The 27,459-nt window shown below is 35.9% G+C and overlaps 2 long non-coding RNA genes across 6 annotated transcripts in view; one reads left to right on the top strand and one right to left on the bottom strand.

Annotated features, from left to right (window-relative positions):
• Positions 1-27,257, bottom strand: part of LOC105063334 (uncharacterized) — a 121,523-nt gene extending 94,266 nt beyond the window's left edge. For all 3 annotated transcript variants that reach the window (XR_012508170.1, XR_012508169.1, XR_012508171.1), the window contains exon 1: positions 26,256-27,257. This is a non-coding gene — a long non-coding RNA (uncharacterized LOC105063334). The remainder of the gene's footprint in view (positions 1-26,255) is intronic.
• Positions 1-27,459, top strand: part of LOC123614783 (uncharacterized) — a 654,335-nt gene that overhangs the window by 582,677 nt on the left and 44,199 nt on the right. For 2 of the 3 annotated variants that reach the window (XR_012508173.1, XR_012508172.1), the window contains one exon: positions 12,669-17,988. The exons of the other annotated variant lie outside the window; for it this stretch is intronic. This is a non-coding gene — a long non-coding RNA (uncharacterized LOC123614783). Of the gene's footprint in view, positions 1-12,668; positions 17,989-27,459 lie in introns of those variants that run through there. 3 annotated transcript variants of the gene reach the window in all.

The following is a 27,459-nucleotide window of genomic DNA, read 5'->3' as shown; positions in this document are numbered from 1 at the left end:
TGGTGTGACTACACAGCTTGTGTAAGAGTCAAGCAAACTGTTAAGAAAAAAATCATTAAAACCTACCCTTTAGGCAATTTGGAAGATACTTAACAAAATTATAAATGCATATACCTTTTATATAATAATTCTACATCTAGAAAAATACATAATTACACCTATTTTAAAAGATAATTTTACGTCTAGGAATTTATTCTAATGAAATACCTGTGTACAGAATAACATATTTACAAAGTTATTCATGGCATCACAGTTTATAATAGTAAAATACTGGAAATAACTTAAATGTTCATTAATAAGAAATTGTTTAAATAAATTATAGTAGATCCATGCAGAACATGAATCCATAGAAAAGAATGAAGAAACTGTGTATGAACTGATAAAGAAAGTTACATAAGAGCTAGATTTAAATTAGTGTTGAATTTTAAAAACATAAATTATTTCTGGAAAACTATGCAAGAAACAAATAACACCAACTGTGAGGAGGGGAATTAGGTGGCTAGGGGTCAAGGATGGGAGAGAAAACTTTTTGTTTTGAATTTTGAACTACAGTTGACCCTGAACAACATGGGTTTGAACTGTGTGGGTCCAATTACGTGCAGATTTTTCCCAGAGTAAATGCTATAGTACTACACAATCTGAAGTTGGTTGAATCCTCAAATCTGTAACTATGGATACCAAGGAACCACAGACACGGAGGACCCATGTATAGGAAGGGCCTACTATAAGTTATACTTGGATTGTCGACTGAGTAGAGGGTCAGGGTTGCTGTACAGTTGATAGATCAAAACAATTGATAAGGACAAGGCCTCAAAAAATAAAGCATTACAATTAACGTAACTTTCAAACTGTCATGCAACAGAAACCCCGCTGTAAATATTCCTCTTATAAATGTTCTCAGATTCCACAATTTTAAATTTAGTTTAAAAACAGCAAATCAACAATAAAAAGGCTTTAATTATATAGTTTATAATACATGTATCTACACAAACACAATGAAAGGCAATTTAATCTTTTGCCTTTCACAAGGTTACAAACATACAATGTAGGCATCATTATTTATTTTATCAACTAGGAGAGCACTGACCATTCTTTATTCTACTATTAAGTGTATACTGAATACCTACAAGGTAGCAAGTACCAGGTTAGATTCTGGAAATTCAGTGTAGAAAACAATACACATGGTCCCTGAACTCCTGGACAGTTCTGGTACTTTAGCTATTAAGGACAAAAAAGTTCCTTTTTTAGAATAATACATGCAACACTCAATAGCTGCTTTCTCAGTTCAATAGAACAGTAAACATTGAAATGTGAAATGAAAACAGCTGGAGCAGCTGGATACAATTTAACTTTATATGAAAAAAATCCTCATAGATGACTCATGAGTAACTCCTGTGCAGGAGGCTAAGCACGTGTAAGGACAGAGTAGGAAAAGATTGTCACCTTCCTCATGTCTCCATCTTCTTCCTGTGCCTTCCTTGGCCCAGAAAGGAAGACCAGAGGAGGAGTGCTTTTAACAAGTTTCTATAATTTATGGTCAGATTAAATGATAAAATGAGTTTGCTGGATATAAGCTGTTTTGTGATATGTACTCTATTTTTAGAAAGTCTAGAAGCACTTGCTTAAAACTTGTGAGAAAATGGTTGGACAGTCCCTATTAGGATTCATTTGCATATTTGCTCCTTTCAGTTGAGTTTAGACATACAATAATAAATCTTCCCAAATTAGCACAGAATACTTTGGTGAAAGGTGACATAGGGGATGGTTTTCAAAAGGCAACAGCATTAAAGGACAGTCGAGAGAATGAAGTGAGAGTAACTTCATACTTAGGTGGCCTCCCTCACACATGAGACATTATACTTCAGAAATAAGATGCTCCCAACCTGAGACAACCAGAGTCAGGGGAGGAGAGTAATCCCCAAATGAGAGAATAACAGAGAACATGAATGGCTAATTGGTGTGTATTCCACTCAAGCCTGTGTAAATCACAGGAAGGAGACACTATGAGGCCCACTTCCTGGGGAATACCTGGAGTGCAAAGATGGACAAACAGTATAACCACAAACAGAACATAAAGAACATCTTGAATAGCTACACTGGTCTCATCACTGATAATCTGATAAAATGAACATCTGTCTTCACTTCCATGACTCTTTTTAACAATTAATGAACATATGCTCTTATGCAGGTATGCACATGTTTCACAAGCAATAAGCGTTTAGGAAAACAATACATACTTTGCAAATCCAAGTTCCTCTCCTGAATGAGAGAGATATTTTCTAAGTGTTTTGGGAGAACCTTTAATTATACATAGATAAGAAAACAACCTTTATTATATCATTCCATTCATTTTGGCTACCATAATAGTGGATATGATTTAAAGCAACCATGTGTCACTAACTTTATGCTATAAAGAATTCCGGTCTGCTTCACAGTTTGCTAGACCACACACTTTTAAATGTCTAGAACATACAATAGAAATAATCAGTGAGTCTTGTACCTCATGCATTGAGACAAGGTGAGGGGGTTGGGAGGAGAAACATAAATGCTAATGTGGGATGAACTAGTGAGAGCAAACTTACTATTGAAAATTCTAATATCTCACTGAAGGAGTCCTGTATTGTCAACTTATCGCGTATATATTGGACATCAAAATTTTACATTTATTAGAACCATGTGGGCTTTTGTATATCTGAGGACTAAATCACTAAGATGCAGTCCTTGATGACACTAGCCCATAAAGTGGTGTCTCTTTTGGTTTCTGGGGAAATTAATCCTGTAAAGTGAAATGAAACTTAGATCTTATATTTAATCATACTTCAAAACACTAATCTGATAAAAAATAAATTTTCATGAATCTCATTCATACTTTTTCCTTACCAAATTTTGACTGTTTGACCAAATAGCTTATAAGAAACAATTATAAGCAGTTTGTTTTTAATAAGTATAAGAAATCTAAAAGTAAACCTGATGCCCAATATCCTTGATGAACACAGAGAGCAAAAACCCTCAACAAAATATTAACAAACAGAATCCAACAATATATTAAAAGGATCATACACCACAGTCAAGTGGGATTTATTCCAGGGATGCAAGGATGGTTCAACATCCACAAATCAGTAAGTGTGATACATCACATCAACAAAATGAAGGATAAAAATCACATGATCATCTCAGTAGATGCAGAAAAAGTTTTTGACAAAAGTCAACATCCATTTATGATAAAAACTTTCAACAAAGTGGGTACAGAGAGAATATAACTCAATATAATAAAGGTCATATATGACAAACACACAACTAACACCATATTCAATGGTAGAAAGCTGAAAGCCTTTTTTCTGAGATCAGGAACAAAACAAATATGCCCATTCCCACAATTTTAATCAACAGAGTATTGGAAGTCCTAGCCATAGCAATTAGGCAAGAAAAAGAAATAAAAGGCATCCAAATAGGAAAAGGAGGAGTAAAACTGTCATTATGTGCAGATGACATGACACAGTATACAGAGAACCCTAAAGACTACCAAAAAACTACTAGAATTAATAAATGAATTCAGTAAGGTTTCAGGATACAAAACTAATATACAGAAAGCTGTTGCATTTCTATACACTAGTAACAAAGTATCAGAAAGATAAATTGAGAAAAAAATCTCATTTACAATTGCATCAAAAAGAATAAAACACATAGGAATAAATTTAACAAAGGAGATGAAAGACCTGTACATTGTAAACTAAGGAGGGGAGGGTATAATGCAGTGGTAGAGTGTGTGCTTAGCATGCATGAGGTCCTGTTCAATCCCTAATACCTCCATTAAGTAAGTAAGTAAGTAAACAAACAAACAAATAAAAACTAAGATACTGACAAAAGAAATTGAAGAAAACACAAAGAAATGGAAAGATAGTCCATGTTTGTACACTGGAATAATTAATATTATTAAAATGTCCATACTACCCTCAAAAATCTACAGATTCAGTAAAATCACTATAAAAATTCCAATGGCATATTTCACAGAAATAGAACAAATAATTCTAAAATTTCTGTGGAACCACAAAAGTTCCCAAATAGCAAAAACAATCTTGAGAAAAAAAAAAAAATCACACTCCCTGATTTCAAACTGTACTACAAAGCTACAGTAATCAAAATGGTTATAATACTGTCACAAAAACAAATACACAGGTCAATGGAACAAAACTGAAAGCCCAGGAATAAACCCACATATATATGGACCATTAACTTATGACAAAGGAGCAAAAACTGTACAATGGAGAAAGAACAATCTCTTCAGCAAATGGTGCTGGGAAACTGGACAATTACATGCAAAAGAATGAAGCTAAACTGCTATCTTACATCATATACAAAATCTAACTTAAAATGGATTAAAGACTTGAATGTAAGACCTGAAACCATAAAATTTCTAGGGAAAAAAAAAAAAACATAAGTAGTTACCTCATTGACATGGGCCTTAGTGATGTTTTTGTGGATCTGACTCCAAAAACAAGGGCAACAAAAGCAAAAATAAATAAATGAGACTACATCAAGCTAAAAAGCTTCTGTACGGCAAAGGAAACCATCATCAAAATGAAAAGGAAACCTACTGAATGGGAAAAGATATTTTCTAATGATATATCTGATAAGGGGTTAATATCCAAAACAACAGCCAAAACAAACAAAAAAACAATTAAAAAATGAGCAGAGGATCTGAATAGACATTTTTTTCCAAAGAAGACATACAGATGGCTAACAGGTACATGAAAAGATGCTCAACATCACTAATTATTAGAGAAGTGAAAGCCAAAACCACAATGAGATATCACCTTGCATACATTAGAATAGCTATTATTAAAAAGACAAGAAATAACAAATGTTAAAGAGGATATGGAGAAAAGGGAACCTGCATACACTGTTGGTGAAACTGTAAGTTGGTGCAGGCATTATGGAAAACAGTATGGAGAGTCTTCAAAAAATTAAGACTAGAACCACTATAAGACCCAGCTATTTCACTTCAATTTATCCAAATACAAAAACAGAAATTCAAAAAGATACAGGCATCTCTATGTTCACTGCAGTATTATTTAGCCATATGGAAACTACCTAAGTGTCTACTGATGGATGACTGAATAAAGATGTGGTACATATACAGACAATGGAATACTACTCAGCCATAAAAATGAGTGAAATCCTTTTATTTGCAACATGGATGGACCTTGAAGGTATTATGCTAAATCAAACAAGTCACATGAGGAAAGACAAATACTGTATGATTTCACTCATCTGTGGAATCTAGAAAAACAAAACAAATTAACAAACAAAATAAAACAAAAACTAACTCACAGAGATAGAGATCAGATTAGTGATCACCAGAGGGGAAGAAGGTAAGGGGGGTGAGCAAAATGGGTGAAGGAAGTCAACCATATGGCGATGGATGGTAACTAGACCTGTGGTGGCACTTTGTAGTATATACAGATGTTGAATTATAATGCTATATACCTCAAATTTATATAACTGAATTTTTTTTAAATAAAGTAGGCCTGATTCAATACAGTGCAAAATGTCAATAAGATCTTTGAAAATTAGTTTTTATAAACAGGAAAGATGATACAGATTATCTTTGGAATCACTTTCCAATTCTATTGTGATTTTAAGGAGCTGATAATCATTTTAGGTCCATAAATATGTCACTAGAAGTGAAATTCTTTGCATAAATAAAAAGTTCACCAAAGTTTTAGAATTACTAATGGATTTAGGACAATCTTAACACATAAACTCTGTAGTCTTCTAGTTATCATGTAAATTCTAGTGATAATAACTGACAGCCAATACAAAATCTTTCAAATGAATAATTTTGAGTATTACCATCCATATTGTAGTTAGTAAAGCAATTGATAGTAAAAAAGATTATGTTGTCTGTGTTAAAAGAGGCCTTCAAAAAACTGAATTTATTAGCTATTCCTAAAATTCATCTTCTTGGTAATCTACACAGTACTCCACTGCTGCTTTCCCAGCAGCCACCTTCTCTTTCTTCTTCCATGGTCTTCATTAACCTTATATTTATGGAGCACCGAGTAGGTGCTAAGAGGGGAGCAGCAAATAAAACAAAGATTTTGTACTCCAGGTATAATTACCTTTGAGCCCTCATTAATCACCAGCTGCTAAAACCATTCCTAATTTATCAACGTTGTAAGAGTGATAATTCTCCTCTCTTTAATCCAGATTTAGCTAATCTCAATTCTTTAAGCCAAACCCATAAAATAATTTCAGAGTCACAGCAAATGTGACCTTTCAGTCTGTTAGTTTCTTCCTTTGCCTGTCCATCCCAGGCCAAGTCACTGTCCACACTTTCTAAAAGCCCTTTCTAATTCATCTCATGTTATATGTTGACCATATGGATAAATTTATTTGTAAATTTTTGCATATATAATAGACTATAATTAATTGTTACTTTAAAGCAAGTATCTCAATGTCCTGTTAAAAGGTTAATTATTTAGTAAATTAAATGTTTTTGACACTAAATTTTTACTTTATGTGGATGTTTTAATATTGTATAAAATTCGGTTCCTACATTTCTGTATCTCACAACCAATAAATCTTTCAAAAACTAGACATCTACAAAAAATTGCCACCAAAAAGATGACAAAAATAATTACCTATCACTACTGTTATATAATAAAAGAATGACCATTTTAACATTTAAAAGTAGGAAATGACATAATCTCAATAAAAAGGATAGTCCTAATTTAAACTGGATTGATTTAATTGTCCTTATATTCCTATTTCACCACAGATGGATGAAAATGTAATCATTAATCATTACCTAGGAACCACTGGTACAGAAAAAGCCAAGTCTAGACATACCAATTATTTTAGGAATTGCATTTGAAAAATAATTGTGAAAACCTGGCTGCCTTTATTTTAAATTTTAGATTAAGTAAATTATTATTAGGCTTTGCTGACCAGAATAACTATAAATTCTTAAGACTAAAAAAAAAATCTACCTCTGCTTCTAGGTGAGGTTTTAATAAAGCCATTTTAGAAATGAGAAAATCTATACTATTCTTAAAAAGCAACTCCTGAGAGAGTACTTCTCAGGATAAACCATCTTGGAGTTTTCCAACTGTGATGGACAACTTTGAAGATCTGTTGTAGTTGTACATTAGACCACAAGTTGGGTCTGCAGGGGAGTAAAATATCGTTACCTATTCAATAGTTTGATTTGCATGTACTCTCAAAAATCAATTCCAGATGTAGAAATCACAAGTTTCCACAAACATTCTCAGTCAGGCAGACAATATAACTTTTCTGTTAATAATAAAAAAAATCTTTGACAGACTACTCCATAACTGTATTCCAGCTCCTCCCATGTGAAAATGGGAGGCTGTCACTGAAAGGGAATTGTCATTCCAACCATATGTGTAAAACACAGCAGTGATGCCTCAAGTTTGAAATGATGCCATTCCTAGAAATCCTGTGTAACACAGGAAAAGATTTAAGAAATGGATTCAGCCCCCATTTGAATTATTTGATTTTTCTTTTAAGCAAATGTTTACCTCCTACTTTTCTAAAAATCAAATTTAATTTGAAACAAAAATGATGTAGTTTGACCTCATTATGTAAAATAAATTTAAGAGAATGTTGACTTTAATTTTGTTAGTTATTAAAGTTCAGAGACTATAAGATAATTTTTACTTGGAAAAACAGGGAATAATTTAATGGAGGTGCTATATAAAAATGAATGCCTACATTACGTCATTTATAAATATACACTTTTCATCAGTGAAAGCTTTTTAAAAAGTGCTAAATGGATTATTTTGTATCAATATATGTACATGCCCATAAAGACATGCAGAACTGTAAAAAGTTTCATCAAACTGAATTGCATCTTTGTTCTGTTTTCCAATTATATGTCAGAAACTTTACACCATGTAAATGTATTGAACCTCTGTTGCTCACAGTAAAACAAAACAAAAAAAAAAATAGTAGAAGAACACTTATGGAATTACAGTGTATGTACAAGGAGTTTATAATAATAATTTGTATTATGTATGGCAATTTAGGAGAGTTTAATTGAGAAAACAGTTAAGAGGCTTCTTATTCTGTTATTATTCAAATACATTAAATATATATTGTATTACATTCCAGTAAATACATATTTTCATTTAGTGGACTTTAAGTTCTTATGGGATATTTTCTATCTGACCAAGCAATTGACAAGAATGAGAAAAGTATGCAAATTCAGGAATCAATGGATCAATTATTAAAATCTCAAACTCTGAGACTTGTCTCAGAGCTCTGTAATCCAGATTCTCTCTACATGTACACAAAGGCTTAAATAAAATTTTCAACTTTAATCAGTTTATTTGATGTAATATAGACCCCGTTTTATTGTTTGTAAAAGAAAATGGGCATAATTTGAAACCACCAGATCTCATATAGACAACTGTCCATTCACGTGGAGTAGTTCTTTCAAACATATTTTTATTTAGGTCTGGGTAGTGAAGTAGGAGTTGAAGCTCATGTTTATGTGAAAAAGAAAAGGAGGAAGAGGAAGGAAGAATAGGAAAGAAGATAATGTCACAAGCAGGAAAGACAGTGGAACTAAAAGTGAATTTTATCTTGTGTGTACCACGATCATAAAACTACCTAATAGCAATGCAATGTCACTGTCCATTTGTTTCACTCATTCAACCAATATGTATTAAGTGACTACTGAAAATAAGACACCATTAGGTCATAATTCCAATTTCACTTCAGCAGAAAACAGATGGATTATTTTTCTTCCCATTTTCTATCTTAGTAACCATAAAGGACAAATTTAATACTTACCACATAGTATAAAGAATTTTTTAAATCCTTTAAATGTGGGTAATATGTTTAAATTTTTTCAAAATAAAATATAAGGAGATAGACCTACAGTGAAAGGTCTCCCTCCTATTCTTGCCCCCAATATGCCCATTACCATTAATTCCTTCAACACATATGCACTGTTATTAGTTCTTACTGATGGACAGTCAGTTGTTTCTAAACTTTTGCAAATACAACCAAGACCAAAAAAAAAAAAAAAAAAAAAAAAGCCAACTTTCTTTAAATGTCATTTCACATATGTGCATATGCAAGTCCATGTATAGGAAAAGTTCCCAGAAGTGAAATTGCCAGGGCAAAGGCTAATTTGTAATTTTGACAGATACTTCTAAATTGCTCTCTGTAGGGGTTATGCCAATTTATACTCTTACAAGGGGTGTACAAAAATATCTTTTTACATATAGTCTTGTCAATATACTGTCAAATTGAAAGATTTTCATCGATTTGATAAGTGGGAAGTAGTACTTCATGTAGCTATAATTTGCATTTATGACAAGTGAGGTTGAACATCTTTTTATAAATTAAGGAGCCATTCACAACTCCTTTTCTGTGATACATACCTGTTTATATGTTTAATCCATTCTCTCACATCTAGGAGTTCTTTATACATAAAGGTGGTTAGTCTTTTGTTTGGTATCAATTGCTAATATTTGTCTCTTGACTTTATGGTAGTTTCTTGTCATGCAGAAATGCTTTTTAAAAATTTTTTTCAGTATTTTTTCTTACATAATTTCTGAAGTCATCGTTAGAAATGCTTTTCCCACTGTAACATTTGAAGGTTAAAAATAAGTTCCGACATGGAGATTGCTAAAACTGCAATACAGTCAGACCAGAGAACGTCATCCAAATCAGTCTCTCCCTCTCTGCACTTTCTTTCTTATTCCTCCTTCCCCTCTTTCTTAGGTAACTTCTTGGTCCTCCTCCTATGTGCTACTTTCAATCCCTGGGAGAAGTTGAACTCTCCTAATTCACGAACCCTTCTTCAAATTTAGGAAGTGGAAAGAAATGGAAGCTGAGGAAGAGTGGGTGAAATCGAGAGACAGTTCACAAGACAGCTGCCACCCTAGCACACATCAAGACACTGGCACAAAACGGCTCTATCTCTGTCATTCACCACCATACAGGGAGGAAAGCCAGTCATTTAAGAATGTCCTTGATGAGTCAGTAGAAATTATTAATTTTATTTAATCTCAACCCTTGAGAATAAGCCTTTTTAATATTCTGTGTTATAAAATGGGAAGTATGTATAAACACTTCTGCTGCACACCACACAAAGGATCACAGATAATCTCGTCATACTTTGAGTTGCAGCTGAGTTGCAACCTGAACTACTAGCCCCTTTTTTCATGGAACACCATTGTTATTTGAAAGAAAAATCTGCAAACAAACTATACTTTATTCAGACTTGAGTATCTGGTATTTTCTCAAAAGTAAAGCAAGTCTATAACCTCGAGGGGAAAAAAATGACAGTACTGTTACCAAAAACTCTCAATGAAAATTAGAACTTTAGAAAAATTGTATCCACTACTGTAAGCTTCATAGCTTCCCAATATTTTAGCACTTTTCTGATGAGATCAGTGTTATAATTAACAAATGTGATTTTTTAATATTGTATATGATATATATAACTTAGTGAACCAATATTTTCCAAATGACCAATGCATGACATTACAAAGTTATGCATGGATAAAAGATTCATCAAAGTACAAGACATGCCAATAAATTTTAATATCAAAAAGTTCATTGATAATAGTTTCAGATTTCAAACTGAAAATCACCTTCAAGAACTACCACTTGTCGAGCTTTGGTGCAATATCAAAGACAAATATCCACAATTATCTGAAAAGGCTGTTAAAATATCGCTCACTTTTCCAACTATATGTCTGTGAAGCTGGATTTTCCAGATATACTTCAATCAAAACAACATTTCACAAGAGATGAATGCAGAACAAATATGAGAATCCAGCTGTCTTCTATTAAGTCAGACATTAAAGAGATTCGTACACATGTAAAATGATGCCACTCTTCACACTAAATGTTTGTTTTGCAAAATATAATTATTTTTCATTTTAAATGTTATTATGTTAACACTTTACGGATTTATGATGGTTATTCTTAAATTATTAAATATTTACATTTATTCCTTACATGGTAAATAACAAAAGCTCTTCCGGATCCTCAATAATTTTGAGAGTATAAAGGGATCCTGAGACCAAAATGTGTGAAAGCTGCAGAAATAGACCTTGTCTCTCAGATCACTGAAACCAGATCAGTCAAGGAGGCCATGAGAATACCCTGGATACTTGCTAGGCACATAACTAACTTTACTTCTGCCTGGAATACCATAAGTCTGTCTTAGGAAAAAACAGGAGTGGAGAAAATACCTCAGAAATGTTAGTATAATGTTTTGTTGGTTTTTTTATTTTAAATGATATATGACAAAGATAGCCATTGTAGCAAAAGATTGAAAACCACCTAAATGTCTCATTTGTTATTGTTAGATTTTGAACTTCAGATGCACAGACAGCAAGCTGATCTAACTGTGGTCTTAATTTCTCAGCATGTTGTGTGATCCTTGCAAGATCCCTCTCCTCTACTTTATTTCACTCTTTCTTCCATTTCACTTTCATTTCCCTCCTCTGAGTACTTATCTATTTTAAAGAGAGTACTATGTATCTTTAAATGTATGTAGCATTATAAAACAGGTGTTGTTTGGTAAAGAACTATGTGTATTCTACTTACATAAATAGCATTTGTCCTGTTTCCTATTTTTCCTTTCATGATTATGTTTGAAATTTTTTTTCCATGATCAGTTAGTTCATTGCTTCTTACTGCTGCATATCATTTCATAGTATGCATCTACTGTATTTACTTATTGATTAAAATTACTCATTGGACACCTCAGATCCATCTAACTCTTTACTTCCATGAGTGAAACTATAACATCCATGAACATGTCCCCACTCAAATTCTTGCTAGTTATCTGGAAAAACAGATTCATCAGTGGGATTGTCACACATATGATGACTTTCCAGAGTTATTGTGCAACTTATATCACCATCAGCAGTGCAAAAATCTCCACTATACCATATCGTCTCCAATACTTGGTATTATCTGCCTTTCTAATTGCTGACATTCAAATACTTATAAAATGATATTTTATTGTTGCTTTAATTTGCATTTCACCTCTTTACAATGAACTTTAGCAACTCTTCATATATTTGCTATTTACTCAAACATCATCTCTGAATTACCTGTTTATCCTCTTATGAATTTTTTTGAACTCTTTTCTTAGGTTTCCCATATTTTTCTTGTTGATTAAAGGGGTTCATGCATTGAGATTTTGTTTAGCAAGCTATTATCCCTTGCTGGTTTTAAATGTGGCAAATATCCTTTCCCAATCTAACATCTGTTTGTTAACTTCATCTATGGAACATGACATTGAACAAAATCCTTAATTTTGGTGTAACTAAATCCAACCTTTAAGTTGATGCTTTTGAGATTCTGTTTAAAAAGCCTTTTCCTACCCCTTGGTCACAAAGACGTTATTTCACATTTTCTTCTATTATCTTCTATCACCTTTATCAATTTATCTTTCACATTTAGATACTTGATCTATCTGGAGACAAACTTCATGTAAGTTAGAGGTCTGTATTTTTCTCCATATAATGAAATAGTTATCCTAACATCATCTACTAAACAATTTGTCCTTTTTCAATTGCTTTGTGATACAAATATTTATCATATGTCCTTATATATAACTAGGTCTATTTCTGAGCTCTCAATTTTGTTTCATTTTGGTTTATTTATAGATTGCAGGAACAAAAGCATTATCATCAACATCAACATCATCATCATCATCATCATCATCATCACCATTTGCAGTATGTCTTAATAGCTGATGAGTGAGAGCAACTAACACCTATTTGGCTCATTTTTCCTATGTACATTTTTAGAAATTTGGCCATTCATATAAATTTTATAATTTGTTGTGTTCCTCCAAAATGCAGTTAGACTTTTGACTGAAATTTCATTTACTCTGCATGTGTACGTGAAGAGAATTGATAACTTTACTAGGTTAAATCATAGCAACCATGCAAACAGTTATCTCTCACCATTTATTCATATCTTATTTATGTCTTTTCTACTTTTCTACTGAAGGAAACAAAAAATGAGGATTTATGTGTCTTAAAATAATATCTTATTTTTATTATAAGAGTAACTTGTTTAAAAGGAACGCTTTTTTAGTTGATTTGTATACCTCTACTAATCTTGTTAAACTTTTGTTAGCACTCATAATATGGTGATTCAATTGGACTTTCTATATAATCATATTATCTATAGATAATGATTTTTATCTCTTCCAACCCTAACATGCCTTACACCTTTATTCTGCCTTAAAAGGTAGGCAGAACCTCCAATATTATGTTTAAATGGTAGTGAAAACTGTAAACATTTTTTTCTTGTTCTTTGTTTCAGTGGAAATGCTTCTAATTTATCCCAGTAAGTTTTTTTCCCATAAATTGCCTAGAAAAATCATTGATACTCCTACTAATCTGTAAATTTTTCACAAATAAGTATTAATATTTTATTCTGCAACTTTTATCATAAGATGCTTTTTCTGTGTCTCAGGAAATCATCATATGCTATTTCTTCTTAGATCTAATATTAAAATGAAGTACACTGATACATTTTTCTGATGTTGTAACATCCTTTCAGTCTTGGGTAAAAACTACTTGATCAATATGTACTTTCTAAAATAAACTGTTGGATTTGGTTAGCTAATATTCAGAGTTATTGTACCCACATCCACAGAATGAAATAAGTTATGCTTTTCTTGTCTTACATCTTCCTTATCCTATATCAAGACTATACAAGCCTCATAAAATGAGCTGGGCAACGGGGCAGCTTCTCTTTTCTTCTTTTTTTTTTTCCATTTTCTGGAGCAATTTATATAACATAAATATCATTTATCCCTTGAAAGTTTTGTAAAATCCCACTGGGGTCTTTTTTGGTGGAGAGTTTATAGATGCTTTTTCTTTAATCATTATTTATACAATAATGTACTTTATAATTTTGTATTATATGAATGCATAAGTATGCAGAAAGTTACACATTCCCTTAAAAAAAGAGAATACACAATTATGTTTTTAAATTCATACAATGCAGTTTGCACCAAATATCTTCTATTTGCCCATCCAGACCCTTTCCCACCCTGCTCTGCCTCAGGAGGCTGCCCTGTATAGACTGCTGCCTAGATATATAGCTCCCGACTGGATTAGGCCTGTCTGCAAAAAGAAACCCAAAAGAGGGACGAGTGGATATTTATTCCCCCAGTCTCCTTCCCAGAGGTCCCTTCAGGCTTGCTGCCTCCTTGACCAAAGTCACAGCTCCTCCCAAGGCAGTCATCCCTCCACCACTCCTGAGTTTCAAAAATTGCTCCTTCTCTTCATCCTTTAGGGCCTTGGGGTGTTAACAACCCCTGCTGTTGCTAGCCCTGGGATACTACATTAATCTTTGTGGTTTCCCAACACCTCATCCACATGTTTGTAAACAGTCTCTTTATTAACTGTTTTTGATTATCCTAATTTGAAAGTGCCATCTGTTTCCTCCTGAGATCCTCACTGATATATCTTTATACACTTACATAGAGAAAATCTACCATATCCAACTCCTCCAGATTAACAATTACTAACAGTTTGGTGTGGATCCTTCCAAACACAGAACATATTTATGGAATATATAATACCAAAAACATGCAGGTAAAATATAGGCAATGTTTTTAAAATGTGAATTTGTTTTAAAAACTGAACATTTCTGGTTGCTATTGACTTACCTCATTTTTTAAACTCTTTCCTTTCTTGGTCCCCATAACCCTTCACAATTCTGATACTCCTTTAATCTTATTGATAAGTCTGTCTCTGTCTCCCTTTATGGGCTTATCTTCTTGCATTTAAGCATTCAGGTTTTGTCCACAGTTCTCTTCTCTCACCACCCTCTCTCTCTTTTTGAGACCATATTCCCTGCAGAGCTTCCATTATCATTACAATACAAATGATTCCAAGATCTCTATCTCTAGTTCTGACCTCTCTCCCAAGATCCTCATTTTCATTTACTCCGATAGCTGTCTTCAACCTAAGCAAATGAACAACAATTCAAATACAACAGGGTCAAAACCAAATTAATATCTTTCCCACTAAACTAGTTTCTCCATCTGACTTTTCTCTTTCTACTCCTAATACCATCATTCTCCTTGTCTTCCCAGCTCAAAATCTGGTGCCATACTTGATTCCCTTTTATTGCTTTCCATCACTCCTGTTTAGGGCAAATTTTAGCAGCTCCTATAGCTACAGTATTCATCCAGCACTCATCTCCTTGTTTCGGCCACCACAGCCAAAATCCAATATGAGACTCCTATCCTAGAATCTCACGCCTTCCCAACTCAGCTCCCCACTGCTAGTGTTCCCTCCCCTCACACCTAGCCATCCAACAGATGGACAGCCTAATCTTCCTTTAAAAAAAACACATTTCTATTTTGTAAATTAAAAAGTAATTGGTCTGTATTCCCTGAACTGAAGTATAAATTTCATAGTTTGTATCTAAATATCTCCACTATATGACCTTAAACCAACACAAGCCTTCATCCCAATGCTTCCTCCATGATCCTGTCTGGAGTCTTAGCACATGCTATTGTCGCTGCTTATAAAGTCTTCCTCACATCTCCACTGGTTTAAATCCTTCAAGATCCAGCTTAAATGCTACTTCCCTAATGTGCCTCCCTTGAGACATTAATCATATTCTGCCTAAAAGTTCCCTGAGGGCAGGGACTATTTCTTAATCATTTTTGTTTACTTCACAGCACCCATATAACACCTTGACAATATTGATAGTCAATAAATAGTCAATTAATTATTGACTTAATGAATGAATCAGAATCATCAGAAAGAAAAATCCAAGTTTTCCTTCCTTTAATGAAGATTTAGGAACCATTTGCTTTTTTGTTTTTTTAAAATAGCTTTTTTTTTCTTTTTAAATGCGTGCCCACTCATATTCTGTAACAGCTGTTTATTTTAAATGTTTAAAAGATTATAAATCCTACAAACTACATACAGGAGGAAAAGTCCAACATAAGGTATGATTGATCACAATGTGACCCATAAATGTTGTATGATCTCTAATCAAAAATAAGTGTGACTTTGGCACAAGCCAATCTTCCTTTAAAGAAAGAATAGAATAAGAACTCTGGGCTTCCACTGTATGGAGGTTTCTCAACAAACTAAAAATAGAACTACCATATGATCCAGCAATTCCACTTCTAGGTATATACCCAAAAAGACAAAAACATTAATTTGAAAAGATACATGCATCCCAATGTTCATAGCAGCATTATTTACAATTGCCAAGATATAGAAGCAACCTAAGTGTCCAGCAACAGATGAATGGATAAAAAAAGATGTGATACACATACACACACACATACACACTGGAATACTACTCAGCTATAAAAAAAGAATGCAATTTTGCCATCTGCAGCAACATGGAAGGACTTGGAGAGTATTATGCTAAGTGAAATAAGTCAGAGAAAGAAAAATACTGTATGATATCACTTATATGTGGAATCTTAAAAAAAAAAATGGTGAATATAACCAAAAAGAACCAGACTCACAGGTATAGAGAACAAGCTAGTGGCCACCAGTGGGGAGTGGGGGAGGGGCAATATAGGAGTGGGGAAGTGGGAGGCACAAATTACTGGATGTAAGATAGGCCCAACGATGTACTGTACAACACAAGGAATACAATCAAGATTTTGTAATAACTGTAAACGGAAAGTAATCTTAAAAAAAAAGGAACTCTGGGCTCTTAACTGCAAGACTTTATGTGGTTATGTCCTCTTTAGTGACACTATTATCCAAACCTATTTGAATGGAATTATCTTAATTGTAGTTTTGCAGATAATCAGTGCAAATAAAAAATAACTATGGTACATCTGGCTGTCTGAAGTTGAATGTACTGAGTGACCAGCTCATCTTAAAAGCTAAGCTGTGAAGTATTATATGGTATATAAAATAAAGTAAAAACTTGTGGTTTCAAAGATAGAGTGACACAAGTGACTGAATAATCTGTATACTACTTTAGTGTATAGAAAAGATTGACCATCTTCCTGCCTTCACTCCTTCCTTCCTTCCTAAACCTTTCCTATGTGCCAATCATTATGGTAGGCACTGCGATATCAACCAGGATAAAGACATGAACCCTTCTTTAAAGGAGAGACAGAATTATAAACAAATGGTGGGAAAATAATTTAAATGTAAAGTTTGTGCCAAGCATAGCGGCAACACAGAAAAAGAAAAAAAAAAAAGATTGCTACAAGCAGTTTTATCCTTGAGAGCCTTCGTTAATCTAGTTTTCTATAACTTATTAAATATCACCCACCAAACAAAGCCAGGGAAAAAAGAACATACTGTAAGACTTAAGTATTTAAATAATGGATAACAGCTACATTACTTAGAAAACTTCAGTTCATTTTGCCAACATGATGAGATCACTGATCTCAGAGTTGAAGAAAAAGCATATAGCATTGCAGGGTCTGAAAAGATCATACAATTTTAAGTATTTAAAAATGAGGGCTAGTCATTATTATTTTCTGTAGTCAGGCGGGAAGAGTTGTTTACTTCATATTTTAACAGCATACTTACCTACCTTAGATTTCTTATCTCTGAGTTAAACAAATCCTTTCAATTTCAAGCAAGACCATAAAGCATTATTTCTCAAAATACATATTTAATTAATTGCTTATTTACCTGTATTTTTTCCTCACTAGACCTGAGCTGCTTCTAGAACAGAGACTATTTCCTATTCATCTTTACATCTAATGCCCAAGCACAATTCCTGGCACATAGTAGACAATAAATACTTGTTAAATGAAAAATGTAAATACAGACCTTTAGATCCTTTCTAATTCACAATATTTAGGTTTTTTAGTGTTCATCATTTGCATCTTTCTCTTATCCTCATTCTACTGATAAAAACAAGGAGGGGATTTCCAAACAACCTAATTTATGGTGTATCAGTGTTTCAACAAACTAAAGCCTTGAGACTTACCAGGGAACTTTCATTCTCAAAAAAAAAAGAAAGAAAGAAAGAAAGAAAGAAAGAAAGAAAGAAAGAAAGAAAGAAAGAAAGAAAGAAAGAAAGAAAAGAAAAAAGAAAGGGAGGGAGGGTGGGAGGGGGAGAAGATAAGAGGGAGGGAGAAAAAAAGAAAAAAGAAACCTATTTATATTTCAACTCAAAAGTGTACACTTCCTGAAGATGTTCCCCTTAATGGGTATCTATGAGATACCCTGAGCAAATAGAAAACTGCAAACATGGCTCTAAACTTCATTTAAAATGACTGTGTTTATTATTTTTATTTCTATCCTCACTTTTCCTGTAGTTGCTGTGAATGGCTTGGAACATGCAAAATATGCTAAGCAAGAAAGAGCCTGTACCTGAAGAGTTAGCAGTTGAAAGGCACAAAGAGGTACAATGGATTTAAAAGCCTCTTGAAGAACAGCCTTTTGCTGCATAGATGCCACGCAAGACAGTATGTGGCAGGAAAAGAGTTGGGGAAACTGCTTTAAAAACCTATTAACTAGGAATGTGAAAAAATAGGGAACAATCGGGAAAGGAGGGAGGTGCTCACTGCTTAAAAGGCTTTTAAATGTGACCATATTTTTGTTGGCTTTTTGCCTGCAACATAAAATGAGGATGGTGTACTGAATGGCTCGATGGCTGCTGAAGGTGGAATGAATGGAAGCAAGACTAGGAAGTCAAGGCTGAATTCTGAGATGCCACTCTGGCCCATGTGCAGCTGTCGAGACAACTCTCAGCAACGGTTCAGTGCAGTAAACACAAAATTCAGTCAGCCTGCTCAGCCACCCTTCCATTCTTGTCTTTTTTGTGATCCCATAAATATTTGCCTATGTGGTCTTTGCTGCAGATATTAAGGAGTTAATAAATTAGCCAGGCAAACAGGCAGGAATCAAGAAAAGCCACAGAACTTAGAATTGAACAGCTGACAGCAGATTCTGCAGGTGCGAGATGGGAATCGGCTCTGCATTTTCCATGTCGCACAATTTTCTCTGTCTGGGCTGTGGCCTGATTTTCTGGCCCCTTCAGGACAAGCTGAATCATAAGGGAGAGAATCCCAGAGGGTTTTGCTCTCTGATCTTATGAACTCTAACTTCTTTAAAAAAGGAAGCAATCTCCTATATTTAGACTGGTAGTATTATATGTTGTCAGTGGCCTTGTAAGATTTTAGTTTTATGTTAGGAGGAAAAAATACTCCAGATGCCTACTTAAATAAGAAATGGTGAGTTAAACTGCACAGCACAATGAATCACCCACTTGCAACTTGAGTATCAAGGGTCAGCTGGAGTGTGTGGGGGGGGGAGGGAGAGGGGGAGAGAGAGACAGAGAGAGAGAGAGAGGGAGGGAGAGAGAGAGAGAAAGGGGCTCACTACTGGCATTAAACATGTAAGTACCACAGCAGATAACAGAGGTCATAACGGAGTAGGTGAAAAGGAGAGAAATGGACTGCATTAAAGTGCACATTTCTAAATACTAGTTATATTCTTCTAATCATTCCATTTCCTGGTAATGGACATTCAAGGCTAAACTCCACACTATGGCAGTTCTTCCAAATCTTTCTGAGTTACAGTGGTAAAAATACTAATTATATAATACTTGAAGTGTTTAATATAATCCCTTGATTAACAAAACATTCCAGTGTTTCTTCTGTAAAGGGCATTGGGGTGGCTACAAGAGTGATAGTGACTGATTAGATTGATAACAGAGAAATTAATTTGATTTTTCTTAACACTAGTGAATATGGCCTACACATCCAAACCCCTTTGGTTAAACTCATCATAAGGTATGTATTTGGAATAAGGATAGAAAAACTCAAAGATCTGAGGCTTTTTTCTAGACAGACTCCAGGACAGGTAAATGCCTTCAGTTATAGAAGCTGGCGCCTACCATTAAATCTCATTTTGGAACTTCTCTTTCTCTAAGGCCTACCTACCATATGTTCCTAAAATCCTATGTTTCTAATGTCTGCTTCTAAAACAGAAGACCTTATGAGTTAGACTATAAAAGATTCAGAAACACAGCCCCTAGAGAGCTCTGAAAAAGTTTCCCCAATCCAAAAATATATTCCGGGGTTTTTGTGTGTGAAGGTCTGAAATTTCATCATTAGAGATTTTAATATTTAGCGTAAATCTTTGTCCCTTCATGATAAATTCAATTTCAAAACAATAAAATTAAACAAACATAAAAATCCAAAAATATGTGTACTATAAATGTAATTTTTAATTATCTGTAAGCCAAGGATCAGACAGGAATATAGAGAAGTTATTTACAGTGTTAGGATGGTTGTATTATAGAGTACATTTTCCTTTTAAATTTTCCCTTTAATATGTTTATATAAATGTCAGTCAGGAAAAAAGTATCACTTTTAAAGACTCTGATTCTGCTTGACTGCTGTATCTCTCTGTTAGTACCTAAAAAATAACATAAAACCTAAAAATAAAAAATAAAGGATTACTCTCAGTGATATATAACTAGATGTGGAGAGAAAAACATAAAACTCAAGAAATATTCATTTAGGAGTTAATGTGTATTTATCATAGGGAAGGAACTTTGTTGGGTGATAGAGAGGATACAAAAATGACCAAGATCTGTGTCCACTTCTCCTTCAAAGAGCTTCCAGCATAAAGCTAGTAACTTTGAAGAAAGAACACAATGTAATTATCAGTCATTAGTACATTAGGGTGAACCCATTTATTAGCCATTTGTTCCAGACGTTGAAGAGTGGAAAGATGGGGCAAGCCTCGGACACTACCTAGGGAAGATCTGCCTAGATCAAGACACTTAATGAAGAAAGATGAGGGCAGTGGGCACAAGCCGGGAGAAGCAACAGCACAAAAGAGGGAAGAAGATGAGAGAATGCAGACTGCAAACGTGTCTATTTCAGCAGGTCGATCAGAGTTAGCTCTGATTCCTAGCAAATAATTTTCAACATACAAAATGGATCCTAACAAAGTATTATTCCTATCAATAAAGGAGTGCCAAGTAATCAAGGAGGAATATTTAAACACAAATATATCTTCATATTCACAATATAAACTCTGAAATAGCATGTATTTGCTTACAAATCACAACTGTAGTGAGGATTGTTTTTAGCCAGTCATTCCTGAAGCTCACTCTGGTATCTGACATTGCAGATATCCTTGTTATATTATTCTGTCCTGAACGTTTAAAACTTGATGGAAAAAAAGTAAAGCTCTTAAGGAGTTAAATTCATCATTAAAAATAAAGCATTTTCTAAGTTGTATGGGAAATGGGTTACTTTCTCTTCTCCCCCCTTTCCTAGATGTCAAAATACATTGATTTTTTTCCTCACTGGTAAAGAAATACAGCGTTGAGAAGTATAAAATGAACGCACTTTAACAGACTTCAAAACGGTACTACTATTATTTTTAAATGTTTCTCCTGCCAAGACTAATTTCTCACAGCTGATCAGTCTCCTTAGGAAGTGCTGACACTCACAGGCCCTACATTTTATTTGGTCCCTAATACTCCATTTGGTAATCAATATCCTCTTGCTCTTCTCTCAAACCGCACAGTCTTAGTCTCAGTAAGTATCTATCACATTTCTCTTTTTCTTTAGCCATCTTACTTTTAATCTTTTCTTTTGGACCAAGTTGTCTGCCTTTTACATCTATACTTATTTGCTCCTTCTCCACATTTGACCCTCTCAAAACCTTTAGATTATGAATGTTGACATCTGTGATTATTTTTATTGCCATGGTAGCCTCCCATTAATAAAATTTCTGCCCTCCATAAAATTGTTCTAAGCAAGCATAGTTTTAAGCATCCACAACTATTGTCCAAACAGAGATTTACCTCATTTGATTCTTCGTGTGTTCAATCAAATGTGTTCAAGAATATGATTTCCTACTCCTATTCTTACTCAGTATTTTCTGTGAGTCTTCTTTATTTTGCCTTTCTATTGCAACATGGAAACTTCAACTATCTGTGGTCTAGTTTAAACTGTACCTGGGATGGTGATAATGACCTTCTGACCCTACAGTTCTCCCTGGCTGTGGGTAGAATTGATAGCACTTTTTCAATTTCTCCCTTGTCTTTGCTTGAACATACTGGAATTACAACCTCTGACAAAGGCAACATCCCTTTTGTAGTGGAAACAAAAGGAGTGTGTAATGAATTGGTTAAGATTACATTGCATGTTTAGATGATGAAATCAAACTGCAGCTCAATTCCTTTATTTTCTCTAGCTGGGCCTGATCTTTCAATAAGACATTATTGACTGGCATCTTCCCCAGAACAGGTGCTTTGGAATACAGTCTTGCTGCTTCGAGTTCTTTAGACTGAAAAACAACTATAGTATGGGTCAAGGGAATCAGTTACAAGACAATAATGCCCAGTATCTTAGAATAAGCACCGTACATGATCCATATCCTGGGGGCACTAAAAGAATGAAGGGTCCTTGGATATTTACATGATGTGCTAACACTTTCAAATCAACTTTAGTAACTAAGATAGTAAGATGTGAATTATGGTTTTATACGCCATTTCTCTGCAAAATTCTAGGACCCAAAGGATCAAGGAGAGGGGAGGAAGACAACTATTTATAATTCATAATACAAATTTTGCTATACTGACATTATAAAATGACTTATTAATCTTTATGAATATGGAATCTATTAATGCTACAATTGTGTGTTATTAACAAACTCTATCCTCTTATCACAAAACATATCACCTTTGGTTGCTCTGAATAGCAAATTATTGGCCTCTTTCTATCCTCCTTCTTACTGTACTTTTGCCTTTTCAAAAAAAGTCACTTAGAATTTTTGCTTCTCAAAATGGCATAATACCAATATTGGCTGCAGAAAATATTTAAAATGTGTGTTTTTCAAAGAATGATCAGATCAGTTATTCATCCTTTAGAGAAAAATGATTATATTCATCTCAATTATTTTTGCCAAGGACTATAACACTAATTTTACTCTTTCTAGAAATTAAAAATAGCAAACAGTTTATATAAGGTGTTGATAATTACCTATATTATTGTACTGCTGTGACAGATGTTGGCAAAAAAGCCTAAAATGCCTACAGCTGTGCACTCCATGACATCTAGTTTATACTCAGACAGAAGGCTAACAGATGTTCTGAACTGTCACTTTGCCTAAATGTTTTTAAAAGTCTAAGGACTTGCTTTATAATTCACCAGGGTCTGGTTTGGTTTCACATAGGCCCTCAGAATTCCCATCTGTGACAATTAATGTTAAAGACATTGATAAATCAACCCATGTGTTTTCCCTCTTCTTTAACAAACAGGCATCAGTTTATGTATATACGGATTGCGGACTGTAAAAGCTGTTTTTATGTACATCCTAGTTGTGAAATTCTTTCCTTAAATATAGATAGAATTGGGCTACCAAAATTCATGAAGCTGTCTTGAGCTGGATGTATGGAAAGAGCCAAGAAATCACCCATTCTTTTCGCTAAGTTTCATGGACCTTGGAAGTAAAATGCTAACAATTTTCAATGACAGTTATATTTTTCCTAGTGCATGAAAACTTATTTTGTTATTTTTATTCAGTATTTTAATAACTCTGCTCATAACAGTAACTATTAATTGTGCAGCCTGTTAGGATAATGAAAGAACAAAATAAATGGCATTCACAAAGCATACAGCACATCTTCTGCTTGACACCCTAATACTTCCTCTTCCCAAACATACCTTCAGATCCTTCATACAGAATTACTGCCCCGTGCAAAGGCCATCAATGCCTTATTTGCTGTTGCTCTTAATTTTAACAAGCTGGATTCCTGTAGTACACTTGCTTAATAGTTTAAACATTCTGTTAACAATCAGGTGTTTGGCCTATCCTGTTTCTCCTCCATTCTGTATAGAAATATAACTCCAAATAGTACATCTTTCTGGGTTTGTTTCTAAATTAGTCCCCACACTTAATTATGAGGATGAGAGGGATGCCTTATTCCTCTTTGTTATAGGCTAAGCTCTCAGTAATCCCAAACAAAAGAGCCAGTTCTGGAAGATATAGGATTTGCTAGCAGGATTATGGTCTCATAGATAATGATGTGCAGTCAGCAGAAGCGAAGCTTTATTTTAATTCAAATAAGCTAGTAAACAAACCACTGACAAGTCTGCTGGTGAGAGTAACTGGCTGCTGTTGCCACATTGGCAGCTAAATTATAGAAAATCTATTATACCCTGTTCACCATATGTTTAATTTAATACAAGATACAAATTAAACTGTCCACAGTGCCTATTAAAATAACAATACTTTTTTTTTATATTTGAATGTCTTAAAATAATTTCTACTGACCTTCTAAAGGGTGGTTTTGATATAGGTGATTATCTGGGGGGGAAAGGTAGTTAATAGAAGGCAAAAAAAATTAATTGCCTTTCTGAGAAAATAAAAATATAAATGTTCACTGGTTTGCAGTTGTTAATAAGGTTAATTAGCAATCATGTGTTCTGTTATTACTATATTTCCCTCCCACCCTTTTGGTTTCTGAGGCTGGAGTTTTAAGAGTGATACTCAGTTTGACCTATGTGAGTATATCCTCATGAAATCATTACCTTGATCAAGCCAGCGGATGGGTGGGCTTAAACCTGATGCCAATTGAGATCTAACTTCAGAAAATTGAGTTTAAACAGCAGGTTCAACTTTGGTATTGCACAAGAAAAAGACATAAACCTTTATATCTTTGCCTCAAATCAATCTCTTCATAGCCAAAAGATCCTAAGGAGAGCCAGAATGAAGAAGCTGCCTTCCAGAGAAAGGAGAAAAAAAAAAAAAAAAAAAAAAAAGACAAGACCACACACTGTTCACAATCAGTTTCCTCCTGTACCAACAACAGACAGTAACCAATGATGCTTGCTGGAATCTATCTGGACTCAGTCTACCAGGTTCTGAAGAGCAGGCTGGGTTTTAGAATGATAGAGCTAGATTTCAACCCAGATCTACTCTTACCAGCTGTGTAACCACAGACATTTAACCCAGCTGAATCTTCCTTACTCTGTTTTTAAAAAAAAGGGGGGGGGGATAATTCCAATTTTATAAGATTATTATGAGAATTAAAGAAGAGAAAGTATCTGGTACATAATAGATGGTCATTAAAGGTTAGTTCTTTTCCTCTTATTACCCTCAAGCAAAGAGAATGTTGCTCTTTTTTTCAAGGGTAAAGAGAGAATGTTAGGAGAAGATATTGGAAGGGGAGGTGTAAACAGACATTCTCCTTAGAATCAGTTTCCTTGGGTCATTAACTCCTTTCCACAGGCAAAACCTTCAATGTCATGCTCCTTTTCTTCCAAAATTCACCACAATTTTTACTCTTTAAGAATGTATTAGTAAGCCACCCATACCAACTGCCCATCCCTGGGCCTCTGAAAACGAGAAACAGAATAATCACCAGACTTTGGAATATCTTTTCAAACTTTCATGGCACTGGTAAGAATACGCCAAAGGGACGTAAGACAAATACGCCATGGTCTCTTCCCCTCACTCCACCACCCTGTTACTCAGAGGTTGAAAGACCAAAGACATTTCCATTTATTGAAACTCTAAAATGTTAATAAAGTAAGAAATTGGGGGTGGGAGGGAGTCACAAAATGTGTGGTCTATTATAAATGTTTGACACTTTAAATTTAATACTGTTAACACATAAACACAAAACAGATGATTGCATGTGTAATTTCATTTCATATAGAACAAGAAAACTTTAAGGAGGCCATTGATAAATGCTACCCAGAGGCCTTACTCCTGCCTCCAACTTTCCTCTTAACTCTAAAAACACACCCTTCTTAGTCCCTGCTGCCGGTCTCCGCATAAAACAAAGATGGGGCGGGCGGAGGTAGGGGGTGCACCTCAGAGAGTTCCAGAAGTGTGAACGCGGGTGGGAAGGAAGACCATGACGGTACGTGGCCATTAAGAAAGCAGGCCGCCTTCGAGCCTGCACTCCCCTCTTTGCCACCTCGGCTTCCCGGGTCGTGGCCACTGCCCGGCGAGCCGCCGCCTCAGAGAGGAGCCGCCCTCCGTTCCCGACTTTCCGCCCGCGCACCCCCGGAGTTGCCCGCGGCCCAGTCCTGCGGGAGGACGCCCGCCTCCCCTCGCTCCCAGGGCTGTGCCGGGCTCCCGTCTCCGCACGCGGCGCACTGGGCAACGAACCAAACCGGCCACACTGTGCGCTCGCGGGGACCAGCGGGTCCCAACACCCTTAGTCTAGAGTCAGAGGGACCTGCCCCCGGCTCGCAGGTCGCCCAGCGTGGGGAAGGGCCGCCCGGAACCCAGGCTTCCACTCACTCGGCCGGCGCCGCCAGTCCCTCGGCGGAGGGCCTCCGCCTTCCCTCTCGCAGCCGGAGCCAGAGTCTGAGCCGGGCCCGCAGCCGGCGCCGCGCCGGGACGTGCGTGCCGAGAGCGCGGGAAACGCGGCGGCGCGCGAGGGCCGCGGGGCGGGCCGCGCACCGCGGCTCCGGAGCCCGGGGAGCCGAGCCCGACTGGCCGAGGCTTTGCTTTCCGACGCAAGCGAGATCGCGCGAGACGGGCCCGTCCCGCAGGGCCCCGCCAACCTGGCAGGCAGGCCCGACCCAGGAAGACTCGTGCAGCCGCGGCCCCACTGCCCTCGGGTTTCCGCTGACCCAGCAAAGGAGGGGAGAGGAGCGAGGGCCGAGGCTACAAGAGTTTATTCTAGAAGTTTAGTCTAGAGGCTCTGAAAAATGAGGTTCCCAGGCTGTTCACACACTCGCGCGCACTCTCAGGTCAGGTTTTAGAATCTAAAGAGCTTGGATTTAAACCACGTCCCTCCCCGGGAGGCGTCGGGCGGAGGGGTCTGCCCGGCCGCGCTCCCCCGTCATTTTAAGTGCGCATCAAGTGGCGGGGTTGTGTTGAGTTCTTTTGAGTAGTAATTGCATCGTTTTGGGCGAGTTGACGGGAGCAGCACGTTCAGAGTCCCGTGGTATATTTGATGGCGCTCGCAGCCGTACCCTTCGCAGGCTGGAGAAGCTGTCGCCCTCCGACCTGGCGCGGGCCGCTCCTATCCGAGCCCTGCTTGCCGGCAGTCGGCTGGATCCCCGGGATCCAGCCCGCGCCGGAGGCCGTCGGAGTCCGAGTTATTTCCGTGTGAAGAAGGTAGAAAGGCCAGTTAGGGAATGACGATGGATTGCCTACGGAGAGGGAAGCTACAGCTTTCACTGTAGCTGATGGCTAAAGCATGACACTATGACATCTCCGTGAAACTCGTGATTTGTATGGTATTGGTTCGCTGGAACATCCAGACCCTGATCGTGCGTATAATGTTTCCTTGTAAGCAGCACTCGCCAATTTAAAACCAGGCCCCTGGTGCCCCATATTGCTAATCCCTTCTGCCATTTGTCTGGTTAAATCCTCTTTTTTAGCCCCTCTCTTCCTTTCCTTGTCTCCTTCCATCCTTCCTTCTCTCTCTCCCTCCCTCCCTTCCTCAATCTGAATCGTTCGTGCTGAATGCGTCCCAGTCTGAGGGTAAGGGTTG

Source organism: Camelus bactrianus, chromosome 1, assembly GCF_048773025.1.
Source record: "Camelus bactrianus isolate YW-2024 breed Bactrian camel chromosome 1, ASM4877302v1, whole genome shotgun sequence".
Classification (NCBI taxonomy): Eukaryota; Metazoa; Chordata; class Mammalia; order Artiodactyla; family Camelidae; genus Camelus; species Camelus bactrianus.
The sequence above is the reverse complement of the archived record's forward strand: the minus strand, read 5'-3'. Positions and strand labels throughout refer to the sequence as shown.